Genomic DNA, 16,914 nt, shown 5'->3' with positions numbered 1-16,914 from the left:
CTAGCCTAAGGGTTACTACCCCAGTTGATATTAGTTAAGAGTTAAGTAGCTCTCCCGTTGTATGTGATTACCTTGTTTGCATACTGAGGTAGAGCACTTTGTAATTATCTGTTGTATTTGTTCACGGATCAGTGTGTCGAGCTTCACCTATAGCAGTACTGAACTAGTACTACTCTTTCATTGTACTGCATATAGCTTTTTCACATCATTCCTCTTTCCAAATCTGTAACTTACAGACTCACTTAACTCTCTTCTCTAATTCTTTACCCTCTCTCCCTCCCCCTCCTCCCCCCTTTTCTTTTTTCTTTTTTGTCGTTGTTTGTTATCCTCTCTCCTCAGGATGGAGAATAAGAGGAGCAGATTCCAGACGCATCTTCTCACACTCATGACTATAAATGCCAAGGGACTGAACGATCCAGGTAAGCGATCTATAGCACTCAGAGACCTTAAAAACTTACACAGTCACAAAATTTTCATACAGGAAACTCACTTCCGAAAGGGAAAAGAACCAAGATGGACTAATGTTACATACCCAAGGGCCTACTTCTCCTCGGGACCTTCGAAAAAAAGTGGAGTGGGTATACTTATACATCAATCGGTCCCGCTCAAAATCACTCACACAGAAAAGGACCCTGACGGGCGCTACCTAGTGCTAGTGGGAACATTTTACGAACACCCTGTCACCCTTGCAACTGCATACATGATCATTCAAAGGGAATAGTACTGATAGCAGGAGACTTTAACTTGCCATTAGACCCATAACTAGACACATCGACTGGTATGTCTAGTGTACCCAATAGGACAGTCAAAACAGTAAAATCAACTCTCTCCGACTTACTGCTTCATGACATATGGAGGGCTCTACACCCGACTGATAAAGACTATACTTTTTTCTCGTCCCCCCATAACAAATATTCGCATATAGAATATTTTTTTTACAGACGCAGCGGGAATGGACTTGATCAGCACGTGTGATATAGGTTCAATCACTTGGTCTGATCATGCTCCGGTCATATGCACAATTGATTGGCCAGATATCCCCCCGACTTCATATATATGGAGGCTAGAGGATTTCCTCCTGACTACCCCACCTATTAAAGATGACTTGCAAAAAACCCTTACGGAGTACTTTCTGCACAATAATACATCACAAACGTCACTTTCAACCATGTGGGAAGCACAAATGCATCATGAGGGGCGAGTGTCTTAAGCACAAAGCCAGGCTAGTTAGGCAGCATAGGGTGATACACACGCGTCTACTTGACACAATCTCCACTATGGAGACCAAACATAAACTAAACCCCAATGACGACGATACTAAAAAGGCACTTCAGAAAGCGAGACAAGAACTGAAACAGCACCTATTACTAGCACTATTACTAGCACTTACTAGCACTCCAGCACAGGGCATTCAAAAACTAAACAACAATACTACGAAGAAGGCAATAAGCCTGGCAAGTTGTTGGCCAGATCTATTCGTAGGATGCAGCTTAAGGTGTACCTAAACCGGGAAAGACACCTACATTACCAGAGAATTTCAGGCCCATATCATTATTAAACACAGATATAAAGATACTAGCCAAAATATTAGCAACCCGTTTGAATAGATACCTCCCAAATCTCATTTCAACAGACCAGGTTGGATTTGTCCCCGGCAGAGAGGCGCGGGACAACACCTCCAAGGTCTTACAATTATTTAACTATGCCAAGGTCGAGGGGAGGCCGTTGGCCCTCTACTCGACTGATGCAGAAAAGGCCTTCGATCGAGTTGATTGGTTCTTCTTGCATCGGGTTATGGAAGTAATGAACTTCGGCAACTCATTTTTGAATATGACATTTGCCTTATATTCCTCTCCCAATGCGCGTATTCGGGTTAATGGGGCCCTATCAGAAGCGTTTCAAATAACAAACTGTACTAGGCAGGGATGCCTTCTATCCCCACTGTTATTCGCGTTATCAATCGAAGCACTCGCGCACAAAATTAGAAGGAACAATAACATTACAGGGATAAAGATAGGAGAGACGGAGTACAAACAAGCTCTATATGTGGATGACATACTATATACCCTCACAAACATAGATACCTCTGTGCCCGAGCTACTCAAAGAGCTCAACACTTATGGAGCAATATCTAACTTTCACCTTAACCTTGCAAAATCCGAGCTACTGAATATTAGTGCCCCCTCTGAACAAGTGCAACACCTCCAAATGGCTCATAGGGTTTCAGTGGCTACCAGACAATTACAATATATATCTAATAACCCACAAGACTTATACCACAATAATTACTTAAAGTTAAAAGGAGAAATAATTTGAGATTTATCATCCTGGAAAAACAAGCCCCTTTCCTGGTTAGGCAAAATCGGGGTAATTAAGATGAATATCCTACCGCGGATATTATATGTTTTTCAGACCATACCAATATCCCTGCCGAGAGAATATATACCCCAATTACAGACAGTATTAGAACAATTCGTTTGGGCAGCTACAAAACCCAGAGTTCCAAAGAGAACAATGTATCTCCCACTGGGCAAAGGGGGTCTGGGGTTCCCGGACCTGAATGCTTATAGGCGCGCCATTATGCTACAACGCATTGTGGAATGGTCACATAACACCTCACACAAAGCTTGGGTTCATTTAGATGGGCAAATCTTTAAAACTAACAACATAGGTGCCTTGGCCTGGATTTCGCCAGCACTCCACTCCAAAAATATAAGCAAATACCATATCACATCTGAAATCCTGCGTGAGTGGGATAGAGTAACAGCAACTAGTACGCATATCTCGACTAAACACTCACCACTAATACCCATCATTGAAAACCCTGAACTCCCCTACTACAGACTGAGCATGCGCCTGAGCGCTCCTTACCCACTCAAAACAGGTTGTTTACACTGCATAACAGAGACAGGGAAATTCAAAACGCAACAGCAAATGACAGACATATGTAGTGAAATTTTCTCGTCGTGGTTAAGATACAATCAATTGATGCATTACGTGACACACCACGCACATAAAAATTAATTAGGAAGGAAACACCCCATTCGAGGGTCTATGCGTAGCAGGTAACCCACAACGGAGGTTAATCTCTAAGATTTACAAACTACTGCAGATACCCCCAGATGGAGAAAAGAGAGAAGAGGCGCCAAATGGTGTGTATCGTTTTGAATTCAGTAGGCCTTGCCCCCAAATAAAAACTACTTACAAAATTTCCAGCACTTGAGAAGTGCCACAAATGCCTTCTGAACTGTTAGCAGCCGTCCAGCTAGCTGAAATGTATCAGAACTGCGTCTATACCGTGCTGTTTAAGACAAAAAACACAAAAGTGCCACAATAGTGTGTATCAGTGTGATCATTTGATATAGCGCAACAAATGTAATGTACTCACAAGATGTAAGGCACTTGAGAAGTGCCACAAGAGCCTCCTGGACACTTGTCAGCTGTCCAGCTTACTGATAGCATCGATCCCAGGTTCACTTGTTCGGCTTACACATGGGCTCCCATGCAGCACACTTAGATCTCCCTGCAGCTCAGTGTTCAGATGAGTGCAAGTCTGGCTACCAATATTGGGTGTGCAAAGTTGCTAGAAATAGCCGTGCTACTTGTACTGATTAGTTTAAAAATATATATTTATTAAAAACAATGTTACACTACGCGTTTCTCGGTTACTTAGACCGCTTCCTCAGACACCTGAGGTTACTTAGACCGCTTCCTCAGACACCTGAGGACGCAGTTCTGATACATTTCAGCTAGCTGGACGGCTGCTAACAGTTCAGAAGGCATTTGTGGCACTTCTCAAGTGCTGGAAATTTTGTAAGTAGTTTTTATTTGGGGGCAAGGCCTACTGAATTCAAAACGATACACACCATTTGGCGCCTCTTCTCTCTTTTCTCTCTTTTGAACAGAACCTGTGATTGCCAACACCTTTCTGGAATGAGATTGCGGCCTGGAGATTATAAATACCTCTGAGAGTGTGGACTATCATATTACACTTGTTAAAGAGATAGTTTATTTATTATAGTTAACTATATCATATTAAGATACTCTTAACCTACCAAGTTTTAAATTCATTTGTAGGTTGTTTTTATTTTTTTACTATTATTGTTCTTGTTGTATTATTGACAATATTTACAACTTTTTCTATGACAGTTTTGCAGCACTATTGCACATTAGTACTGGCGGAACATTGCTAGTAATTAAGGGCGCCTCTAATTTTATTTCTAATAACCCCCAGATGTACAGCTTCCTACATACACTAGAGCATGGAGCAGAGATTTACAAACTGACATAACTCAAGAGGACTGGCTACAGTCATTTTCCCTAGTAAAACGCTCATCAATCTCAGCCCACATACAAGAAATTCAATTTAAATTGATGTGCAGATGGTATCTCACCCCGATGAGACTCCACAAATTCTATCCATCTGCCAGTCATTTGTGCTGGAGAGGTTGCGGCGAAGAGGGCACCCTTCTGCATATATGGTGGTCTTGCCCAAAACTGTTAAGTTTTTGGCACAAAATAATCGAATTTATCTCTGAGAGATTATCTGTGAATATACCATGCACACCAGAAACAATTCTCTTCCTACACATACAGAAAATACGAAAATAAAAAAGAAGCACACTCAGGCCCTCCTCTTGCTCATGCTCACCGGAGCAAAGAAGCTTATCCCAAAAAAATGGAAGTCAGCTGACATACCTACACTGGGCGACTGGCAGGCTACAGTAAATGACCTTTTAGCTATGGAAAGACTACACTATCATAAGATTAATCAAATAGTTACACATGAGATGATGCTGGCCCAGTGGAAGGGCACACCGCTATAAGTGACTTTATAGTCTCCTTGAAGTCAAGCATATGTCCCGGTTTCTTTCTTTTTTTTTTTTTCTTTCCCCCTCTCTTATCCTTTCCACTCTCTACCCCTCTTAACCCTTCCCCTGAGCATTTCTCACTATTCACTGGCCTCTTTTTAGATGCTCGTGGTCCGGCTTGACACATGTTTATGATTTGATATAACATCGGAATGTTTAACTTAAATCTGTCAAAAATAATAAGCTTGGAAATACTGAAATTACGTTAAAACACATTGGATTATATTAATATTGACGCTTTTGAGCTGCTTTGATGCTTTTATCTACACTAGAAAGTTGGATATATTCACTTGCGACTTAAAAATGTAGCGCATAAGGTAGCCAATCTTTACCAATGTGTTAATGACACTGATTGTTTGTCATCTTGTTATTATGTATATTTGTTTTTCTTTTCTGACAATAAAGCTTATTTTGGAAAAAAAAAAAAAGTTGGCGTTATCATACATCTGTGGGCTTCGCCACTTGTTACCTGAATTCGCCATGTTTTCCAATGCAGAAGAAGTTTCATACCTACCGGTATCCTCTATGACAGGGTCGGCTGGATTCTTGTGTACTGCATCTGTGGAAATAAGGTTAAGGGAGCGCTGCAAAGGAAGAGGTTTGTTAATTTTTCCCGGATGAGGTTGCCTGTCATCACAGCTAAATTGTCCATTTCCGGTCTGTGGGGAGAGAACATGATTAGTATCATTGATATTTATTATTACATTTCGTATATCTCTCCCCTCCCTCTCAGGTGATGCTGCAGTATTTATGACTGTGCCTGTGGTCCACTGCTGACCACTGGCTGTACCCCTAAAAAAGGTATTGTTCGGTTGCTGAGCCGTAGAAATTTGACTCATATTAGCGAATTGTTCGCTCAACCGATTTAACTGGGTAAACAGCATATCTACCTGATTGTACAAGTTACCTCTACCCCTGGGCCTATCTCTTGGTGCCCCATAATAATGATTCCTGGACCATTGGATTCCCTCAGAATCAGGGCCACTATTTCTATTCTGGCATGGTTGCCCTTGGGGTTCAGCTTGTTCAGTATTAGTACTTTGGGGAGCATTATATACCTGGGGTGTCTGGTTACCCTGAGAATATCTTCACCGTCTATTGTATCTACCCTTGGTATCTACCCTTGCGCGGATACCAATTATTTGGTGAGTATTCTCTTTGTGAGTAATTAATTACCTGATTATGTCCCCCACTTTGGTTATAGTCTCCCTGTGCCTCAACCTGTGTAGGGGAGGGGGCAGAGTTAAACCTCTGTGGAGATGGCCTGTTTTGACTGGCCACCTCCGCGTAGGTCTTCTTTTTAGACTCCAAATGGAGGGGGCTAGGTGACACCCTAGTTTCTGCCACAATTTTGGGTTTTGATTCCATTTTCACCCCCTGTTCACTGGATTGCTGAATAGACTATAATTTCTTTCATGTAATTAGCAAGAGTCCATGAGCTAGTGACGTATGGGATATACATTCCTACCAGGAGGGGCAAAGTTTCCCAAACCTCAAAATGCCTATAAATACACCCCTCACCACACCCACAAATCAGTTTTACAAACTTTGCCTCCTGTGGAGGTGGTGAAGTAAGTTTGTGCTAGATTCTACGTTGATATGCGCTCCGCAGCAGGTTGGAGCCCGGTTTTCCTCTCAGCGTGCAGTGAATGTCAGAGGGATGTGAAGAGAGTATTGCCTATTTGAATTCAATGATCTCCTTCTACGGGGTCTATTTCATAGGTTCTCTGTTATCGGTCGTAGAGATTCATCTCTTACCTCCCTTTTCAGATCGACGATATACTCTTATATATACCATTACCTCTACTGATTCTCGTTTCAGTACTGGTTTGGCTTTCTACTACATGTAGATGAGTGTCCTGGGGTAAGTAAGTCTTATTTTTGTGACACTCTAAGCTATGGTTGGGCACTTTTATATAAAGTTCTAAATATTTGTGTTTAAACATTTATTTGCCTTGATTCAGGATGTTCAATATTCCTTATTTCAGACAGTCAGTTTCATTATTTGGGATAATGCATTTGAATAATCAATTTTTCTTACCTTAAAATTTGACTTTTTTCCCTGTGGGCTGTTAGGCTTGTGGGGGCTGAAAATGCTTCATTTTATTGCGTCATTCTTGGCGCAGACTTTTTTGGCGCAAAAATTTTTTCTTTATTATTTCCGGCATCATACTTGTCGTCGGAAGTTGCGTAATTTTTGACGTTTTTGCGCCAAAAATGTTGGCGTTACCGGATGTGGCGTCATTTTTGGCGCTAAAAGCATTTAGGCGCCAAATAATGTGGGCGTCTTTTTTGGCGCCAAAAAATATGGGCGTCATTATTGTCTCCACATTATTTAAGTCTCATTGTTTATTGCTTCTGGTTGCTAGAAGCTTGTTCACTGGCATTTTTTCCCATTCCTGAAACTGTCATTTAAGGAATTTGATCAATTTTGCTTTATATGTTGTTTTTTCTTTTACATATTGCAAGATGTCTCAGATTGAGCCTGAATCAGAAGATACTTCTGGAAAATTGCTGCTTGATGCTGGATCTACCAAAGCTAAGTGTATTTGCTGTAAACTTATGGTATCTGTTCCTCCAGCTGTTGTTTGTAATGAATGTCATGACAAACTTGTTAATGCAGATAATATTTCCTTTAGTAATGTTACATTACCTGTTGCTGTTCCATCAACATCTAATACTCCTGTTCCTGTTAACATAAGAGATTTTGTTTCTAAATCCATTAAGAAGGCTATGTCTGTTATTCCTCCTTCTAGTAAACGTAAAAGGTCTTTTAAAACTTCTCATTTTTCAGATGAATTTTTAAATGAACATCATCATTCTGATTCTGATAATGATTCCTCTGGTTCAGAGGATTCTGTTTCAGAGATTGATGCTGATAAATCTTCATATTTATTCAAAATGGAATTTATTCGTTCTTTACTTAAAAAATTCTTAATTGCATTAGAAATAGAGGATTCTGGTGCTCTTGATACTAAATCTAAACGTTTAAATAAGGTTTTTAAATCTCCTGTAGTTATTCCAGAAGTTTTTCCTGTCCCTGATGCTATTTCTGAAGTAATTTCCAGGGAATGGAATAATTTGGGTAATTCATTTACTCCTTCTAAACGTTTTAAGCAATTATATCCTGTGCCATCTGACAGATTAGAGTTTTGGGACAAAATCCCTAAAGTTGATGGGGCTATCTCTACTCTTGCTAAACGTACTACTATTCCTACGGCAGATAGTACTTCCTTTAAGGATCCTTTAGATAGAAAAATTTAATCCTTTCTAAGAAAAGCTTGCTTATGTTCAGGTAATCTTCTTAGACCTGCTATATCTTTAGCGGATGTTGCTGCAGCTTCAACTTTTTGGTTGGAAGCTTTAGTGCAGCAAGTGACAGATCATGATTCTCATAGCATTGTTAATCTTCTTCAACATGCTAATAATTTTATTTGTGATGCCATCTTTGATATCATTAGGGTTGATGTCAGGTATATGTCTCTAGCTATTTTAGCTAGAAGAGCTTTATGGCTTAAAACTTGGAATGCTGATATGTCTTCCAAGTCAACTTTGCTTTCCCTTTCTTTCCAGGGTAATAAATTATTTGGTTCACAGTTGGATTCCATTATTTCAACTGTTACTGGGGGAAAGGAACATTTTTACCACAGGATAAAAATTCTAAAGGTAAATTTAGGTCTTCTAATAGTTTTCGTTCCTTTCGTCACAATAAGGAACAAAAGCCTGATCCTTCCCCTACAAGAGCGGTATCAGTTTGGAAACCATCTCCAGTCTGGAATAAATCCAAACCTTTTAGAAAGCCAAAGTCAGCTCCCAAGTCAACATGAAGGTGCAGCCCTCATTCCAGCCCAGCTGGTAGGGGGCAGATTACGATTTTTCAAAGAAATTTGGATCAATTTGATTCACAATCTTTGGATTCAGAACATTGTTTCACAAGGGTACAGAATAGGCTTCAAGATAAGGCCTCCTGCAAGAAGATTTTTTCTTTCCTGTGTCCCAGTAAATCCAGTGAAGGCTCAAGCATTTCTGAAATGTGTTTCAGATCTAGAGTTAGCTGGAGTAATTGTGCCAGTTCCAGTTCTGGAACAGGGGCTGGGGTTTTACTCAAATCTCTTTATTGTACCAAAGAAGGAGAATTCCTTCAGACCAGTTCTGGTTTTAAAAATTTTGAATCATTATGTAAGGATACCAACATTCAAAATGGTAACTATAAGGACTATTCTGCCTTTTGTTCAGCAAGGGCATTATATGTCCACAATAGATTTACAGGATGCATATCTGCATATTCCGATTCATCCAGATCACTATCAGTTTCTAAGATTCTCTTTCCTATACAAGCATTACCAGTTTGGGGCTCTGCCGTTTGGCCTAGCAACAGCTCCAAGGATTTTTACAAAGGTTCTCGGTGCCCTTCTGTCTGTAATCAGAGAACAGGGTATTGTGGTATTTCCTTATTTGGACGATATCTTGGTACTTGCTCAGTCTTCACATTTAGCAGAATCTCATACGAATCGACTTGTATTGTTTCTTCAAAAACAGGGTTGGAGGATCAATTTACCAAAAAGTTCATTGATTCCTCAGACAAGGGTAACCTTTTTAGGTTTCCAGATAGATTCAGTGTCCATGACTCTGTCTCTGACAGACAAGAGACGTCTAAAATTGGTTTCAGCTTGTCGAAACCTTCAGTCTCAAGCATTCCCTTCGGTAGCCTTATGCATGGAAATTCTAGGTCTTATGACTGCTGCATCGGACGCGATCCCCTTTGCTCGTTTTCACATGCGACCTCTTCAGCTTTGTATGCTGAACCAGTGGTGCAGGGATTATACAAAAATATCTCAATTAATATCTTTAAAACCGATCGTACGACACTCTTTCACGTGGTGGACAGACCACCATCGTTTAGTTCAGGGGGCTTCTTTTGTTCTTCCAACCTGGACTGTGATTTCAACAGATGCAAGTCTGACAGGTTGGGGAGCTGTTTGGGGGTCTCTGACAGCACAAGGGGTTTGGGAATCTCAGGAGGTGAGATTACCAATCAACATTTTGGAACTCCGTGCAATTTTCAGAGCTCTTCAGTCATGGCCTCTTCTAAAGAGAGAGTCGTTCATTTGTTTTCAGACGGACAATGTCACAACCGTGGCATATGTCAATCATCAAGGAGGGACTCACAGTCCTCTGGCTATGAAAGAAGTATCTCGAATACTGGTATGGGCGGAATCCAACTCCTGTCTAATTTTTGCGGTTCATATCCCAGGTATAGACAATTGGGAAGCGGATTATCTCAGTCGCCAAACGTTACATCCGGGCGAATGGTCTCTTCACCCAGAGGTATTTCTTCAGATTGTTCAAATGTGGGGACTTCCAGAAATAGATCTGATGGCTTCCCATCTAAACAAGAAACTTCCCAGGTATCTGTCCAGATCCAGGGATCCTCAGGCGGAGGCAGTGGATGCATTGTCACTTCCTTGGAAGTATCATCCTGCCTATATCTTTCCACCTCTAGTTCTCCTTCCAAGAGTGATTTCCAAGATTCTAAAGGAGTGCTCGTTTGTTCTGCTGGTGGCTCCAGCATGGCCTCACAGGTTTTGGTATGCGGATCTTGTCCGGATGGCCACTTGCCAACAGTGGACTCTTCCATTAAGACCAGACCTTCTATCGCAAGGTCCTTTTTTCCATCAGGATCTCAAATCCTTAAATTTGAAGGTATGGAGATTGAACGCTTGATTCTCAGTCATAGAGGTTTCTCTGACTCAGTAATTAATACTATGTTACAGGCTCGTAAATCTGTATCTAGGAAGATATATTATCGAGTCTGGAAGATTTACATTTCTTGGTGTTCTTCTCATCATTTTTCTTGGCATTCTTTTAGAATTCCTAGAATTTTACAGTTTCTTCAAGATGGTTTGGATAAAGGTTTGTCTGCAAGTTCCTTGAAAGGATAAATCTCTGCTCTTTCTGTTCTTTTCCACAGAAAGATTGCTAGTCTTCCTGATATTCATTGTTTTGTACAGGCTTTGGTTCGTATAAAACCTGTTATTAAGTCAATTTCTCCTCCTTGGAGTTTGAATTTGGTTCTGGGGGCTCTTCAAGCTCCTCCGTTTGAACCTATGCATTCGCTGGACATTAAATTACTTTCTTGGAAAGTTTTGTTTCTTTTGGCCATCTCTTCTGCTAGAAGAGTTTCTGAATTATCTGCTCTTTCTTGTGAGTCTCCTTTTCTGATTTTTCATCAGGATAAGGCGGTGTTGCGGACTTCTTTTAAATTTTTACCTAAGGTTGTGAATTCTAACAACATTAGTAGAGAAATTGTGGTTCCTTCATTGTGTCCTAATCCTAAGAATTCTAAGGAAAAATCGTTGCATTCTTTGGATGTAGTTAGAGCTTTGAAATATTATGTTGAAGCTATTAAAAATTTCCTAAAGACTTCTAGTCTATTTGTTATCTTTTCCGGTTCTAGGAAAGGTCAGAAGGCTTCTGCCATTTCTTTGGCGTCTTGGTTAAAGTCTTTGATTCCTCATGCTTATGTCGAGTCGGGTAAAGCTCCGCCTCAAAGCATTACAGCTCATTCTACTAGGTCAGTTTCTACTTCCTGGGCGTTTAGGAATGAAGCTTCGGTTGATCAGATTTGCAAAGCAGCAACTTGGTCTTCTTTGCATACTTTTACTAAATTCTACCATTTTTATGTGTTTTCTTCTTCTGAAGCAGTTTTTGGTAGAAAAGTACTTCAGGCAGCTGTATCAGTTTGAATCTTCTGCTTATAATTTCAGTTTTTTTCATTATAAGATTTAAACTTTGTTTTGGGTGTGGATTATTTTCAGCGGAATTGGCTGTCTTTATTTTATCCCTCCCTCTCTAGTGACTCTTGCGTGGAAGATCCACATCTTGGGTAGTCATTATCCCATACGTCACTAGCTCATGGACTCTTGCTAATTACATGAAATAAAACATAATTTATGTAAGAACTTACCTGATAAATTAATTTCTTTCATATTAGCAAGAGTCCATGAGGCCCACCCTTTTTGTGGTGGTTATGATTTTTTTGTATAAAGCACAATTATTCCAATTCCTTATTTTTTATGCTTTCGCACTTTTTTCTTATCACCCCACTTCTTGGCTATGCGTTAAACTGATTTGTGGGTGTGGTGAGGGGTGTATTTATAGGCATTTTGAGGTTTGGGAAACTTTGCCCCTCCTGGTAGGAATGTATATCCCATACGTCACTAGCTCATGGACTCTTGCTAATATGAAAGAAATGAATTTATCAGGTAAGTTCTGACATAAATTATGTTTTTGTACTCTCTTTGATCAGCCATTCCAATGAGCAGTCCTCATCAAAATCTCTAGCTAAGTTAATTTTGATGGGTGTAGGCAGTGCTTCAAAAAATAAATTTACAAATTCTGAGCCATCAAATCTGGGATTATCTTCAGCCATACTGTACGCATTCTTCAATTCAGAAAGGAATTCGATTGGACTCTGATTGGCACTACATTTTAAACCATATACCGCTATTTTCGCGGCAGTTTTAGTGCGATATTGCCCGAATTCTTTTCTGCATTGTCGTTTTATTTAATTCCAGGAATGAATATTCATATCCTTTAGTGAAGTGAAGAATTTGTGATGCTTACTGTCAAATACCCAGGGCAGAAATTCAATTTTTAATTTCTCACTTGTAACATTCATTATAGCTAATGCATTTTCAAAAGCCTCTAAATGATCAATTACCGATTTTGTTCCCTTATTGGAGAATATAGGTACTGCGCGCTGTATGAAGGTGATTATTTTATGGGAATCATAGACTTTATCAGACTTATTTTGGGATTCTCTGTTCGAGTTTCCCTCCACCGTACCAGCTGCATTACAGCAGTCCTCTGGATTTATATCATGAGGTGACTGCCTATTTGGGAAATCTATTTCTGACCCATTAGGGGTCATTTGTCTATACTGTTCCATATATTTTTGTACCTCGTCCCTGACGCGTTCGCTAAAAGAGTTAGCATTATCTGCATTATTCTCACTGTTAATATAAGGGTTTTCATTATGGCGATATGACCTTTTTACATCGCTTAATTCTCTCTGGCTTTGCGCATGCGGTTTATTTAATTCTTGTATCTGTGTGAGTAAGTCTATGTTATGCTTATCAAAGGCGGTTAGGTTTTGGGCAAATTCATCCATTTCATTTTTGGCTATATTTAAATCCTCTTTGCATCTGCGTGAGGAACGAATACTATTTTCTAGCTCCTGTATTTGCAATCATTTGTCTATGACACAAAACGACATTTCGTCAATAATGCATATTAAAAGGGGCCAAGATTTTAGTATTAGTTTGTCTCGCTTTTTGAGAGTCTTGCATTGATTAATCATTAATGATTCCTGAAATAATTCATTCTCTTCATTCCACATATTATTGTTAACGGTAATATCTTTAGCCCTAGTTTCAAGCATATCCATAAAATCATTTAATTCACCCGCAATATTAAACTTCCCTTTAATGTAACTTATGATATCTTTCTTAAGGACCTGACCTTTAGTAATGGGTATTGTAATGGGACCATTTTCATCGCTATGTACAGAATTAAATGAGTCACTTCTGGCTACAGACATTATTATATTGGTTTAGTATTTAGTTAAATTAAAACGCTAATACAATTTTTGCCAATAAAAAGAGAGAATTTTTTTTTTATTTTTTTTTAAAAAATATTAATTTTGAAATATGAAAAATAATTATTTCGAAATATGAAAAATGTATATTTTTGATTAATTTTGAAAATATGAAAAATTAATATTTTGATTAATTTTGAAATATGAAAAATTAATATTTTTATAAATTTTTCAAAAATTAATCTTTAATAATATTTCAAGATATTAATATCAATCTCGAAATATGAAAATCAATATTTCAATTTTTCAAAAAATATATCTTCAAAATATTAATATCGAAATATGAAACTTTTTCTCTCTTTTATAATAACTTATATTTGCTACAAATATATGATATCAGTATGATGAACATTAATAAATCTCAGCAGTGCCTCCATACAATATGTCAGTATATTTATGAAAATCTAAGTAGTGCTCTCCAAATAATACATCAGCTTATGGCAGGGTTATAACACAATGCAAATAATAATTATCCTTAAAAATAGAAACCCTTAACCAACATGCATCTACTAGAAACCATACAATTAATATAAATACCTGAATTCTTTTATTTAGTTAATATCCATGAACATTTTGAAATATATTTGCAATACCAGAATATGACACAATATTATATGCGCTTGAAAACTATTTAAATATGCTATGCAAAGTTCATACACGCTTACCTTTAAAACCAGCCTTATTTACAAATAGCCTTTCATTCAGTTTACACAATGAGACTAAAATCTTTATCTTTTAACATCCAAGCGATACAATTCTAACAGTGCTTATAATCAATAGGATAATATATATATTCTACTATTTAACGGCAATTTATCCTAATACAATATTAATTTACAATATCAGAACTTGCAAATAAGTTACTTAGCCTACCAGATACAAATTTAAACAATATATAGGCTGTGAATACCAATTTAAAATACAATTTATTTCTCTGACTCTGCCAAACCCAGCAACAATGAATGCTTATTTTAAATTGTTTTTGCATACAAACAGGCCAGCTAAGAACTATCCCAAACAATGACACACAGTTTAAAAGTACAATCTGCTCTTTAAATCTATTTGTTATAGCAATCTCTTAATACATTACCAAAAAGAGTACCAAATGGATATTCAATATTCCTTGATAGGAATATTTTCACCTCAGAAAATACCAATAAGTATAAATTGCAGTCAATGAGAAGAATAGATCAGCTTTGCTTGAGTAAATGGTATTTCACGCCCAATAGGAACCAGTTTACAAGTTTAGCTCAGCAGAAATCTCCCTTTATCTCTCTGTGGCAATCACTTTATATGGGTTCTTTTCCATCATAGGTGATGAATATGGGTGTCCCTCCTTGTCTCGGATTGGCCCTTAACAACTGAACATGGATTGGTTTATCTGGGAATATATGTTGCCAAGGAGATGCATCCTTGCAACAACCAATCATCTCATGGCTGCAATTTTCGCAACATAACACTGGGTGGCAGTAGACATACAAACAAAACAAATTCACCTTTAACATTTCTAAACATTTTTAACAAGATAATTATTCTCATAAAATGGTTATTTAATCAGATTATAACTCTCTGCATTAATCATATATAACCCCAATTATAGATGGGTAGTATTAGATTATTTTTTCTGATTATTCTGATACCAAATATGTTATATTATTAACATTGTATTAAGGCAATTTAATACTGCTAATTATTAGCTTAAAATGTATTACAATTTTATCAGTATCCTGGCATTTCTATATCTAATACGTTTTCACATAGTATAGTATGCTCTATGTCTCCCATAATTCTTGCATGCAGGAATTTTGCCCATGGTCCACCTGAAATAAAATAATACGTGTCATTAATCATTTCCTTTTAGGTCCACAAAGATTCTTAAAACACAGATGCTAAGACACTTCATGCTTTCAAAATATGCATGTATATATACAATACACACATACACACATATACACACACATATATATATATATATATATATATATATATATATATATATATATATATATATAGTTACATTTTAAAATGTGCCTCTTGTTAAAAGCCTTTTTTTTTTTAAAAAAAACCCCACTGCTTTTTCTTCTAAATCAGTTCCCAGACTCTTCGTCTTTTATTCACCACATGGGGTCTTTTTGCATCTGAGAGTAATGCTGAAATTCTCACAAAACATGTCACTTTGGAAATGCTATCACACCTTTCCAGTTTGAAAGACAAATGGTATCCTGAGATGGTTGTCAAAGTTTAACAAGCCAAATGTTTATTTCCCTCATTGGGGTGTTTTAGAATAATTTTACATACTAAATTGGGGAAGAGCTGAACAATGAGTTTGCACTTCCAATTAAGAGCAAATGTTGCCTTTTGAATAACCTTACCTGTTCAGTGGGGGGAGAATTACACATGATTGAAGTCAGTTTGTCTGACAGAAATTAATCATTTTCTACTGACTAGTCAGATCTGAATAAATATATATATTGATTAACCTTAAAATATATGATTAAAATATATATATATTTATTAACCTTACATATACCTTGACAACCCCCTGCGCTGCGCTTGTTCTCATGAGAACAAGCGTCCCATTGTAGCCTATTGGAGCACGCTCTTGTGAGTGCAATGCTTCGGTGTAATGCGAATGTGAGGTCGTGTTAGCATTGCACCTCCCCTGTAATACCAGCGCACATTTGAGTACATTGTTATTACAAATAGGAGCTCAAATATTGCTTAAACTAAAGTGATATTTTGCGTTCCATTTATAACCAGGCCCAATATCATTAACCGGTACATACGTGATCATAATCAGTAATTTAAATGGCTACTATAACCTACATGTATACAGGGTATGTAATATGTGTGCCATGTTCTGTAACTTGATATTATGTCTATTAGATGTTTTCATGTTAATTAGAAGCCACAAGAACTGATAATAGCACATACTCAGGGCTGGATTGGGCCGCCGGTATACCGGGAAAAATCCTGGTGGGCCGGGCCTGGGCTGGGCTGGCCGCTGAAAGCTGCACAGAGTGACATGAGGAGATCAACGAGCACAGTCAGTGCCAGCAAAAGCGGCGCAAAACATGAGCCAGGGAGCGCAGCGCAGTGGCCGAGCTACCGAGTTTGAGCACTGCAGGTGAGGGACTGGGAGGCGGGAGAACTGAGGCGGGAGCAGAGCGGCAGATGAATAGAACACTAGAAAGGATCAAAGGAAGTCTCCTCATAAGACCAAAGAACTGTAAAATGTTCACAGGTTTACTAAATATTTGTGACCTTTAACAAAATGTCACATCTTTTTTACAGGCTGACTTCTCTTTGGAGGTTAAAATAACACAGAAATTCAGGGCAGTGGGTGTTTTGGCCATTTAGCAGACAGATCTGTGAGGATGCAAA

The sequence above is a fragment of the Bombina bombina genome, chromosome 5 (genome assembly GCF_027579735.1).
Source record: "Bombina bombina isolate aBomBom1 chromosome 5, aBomBom1.pri, whole genome shotgun sequence".
In the NCBI taxonomy this organism is placed as follows: domain Eukaryota; kingdom Metazoa; phylum Chordata; class Amphibia; order Anura; family Bombinatoridae; genus Bombina; species Bombina bombina.
The sequence above is the reverse complement of the archived record's forward strand: the minus strand, read 5'-3'. Positions refer to the sequence as shown.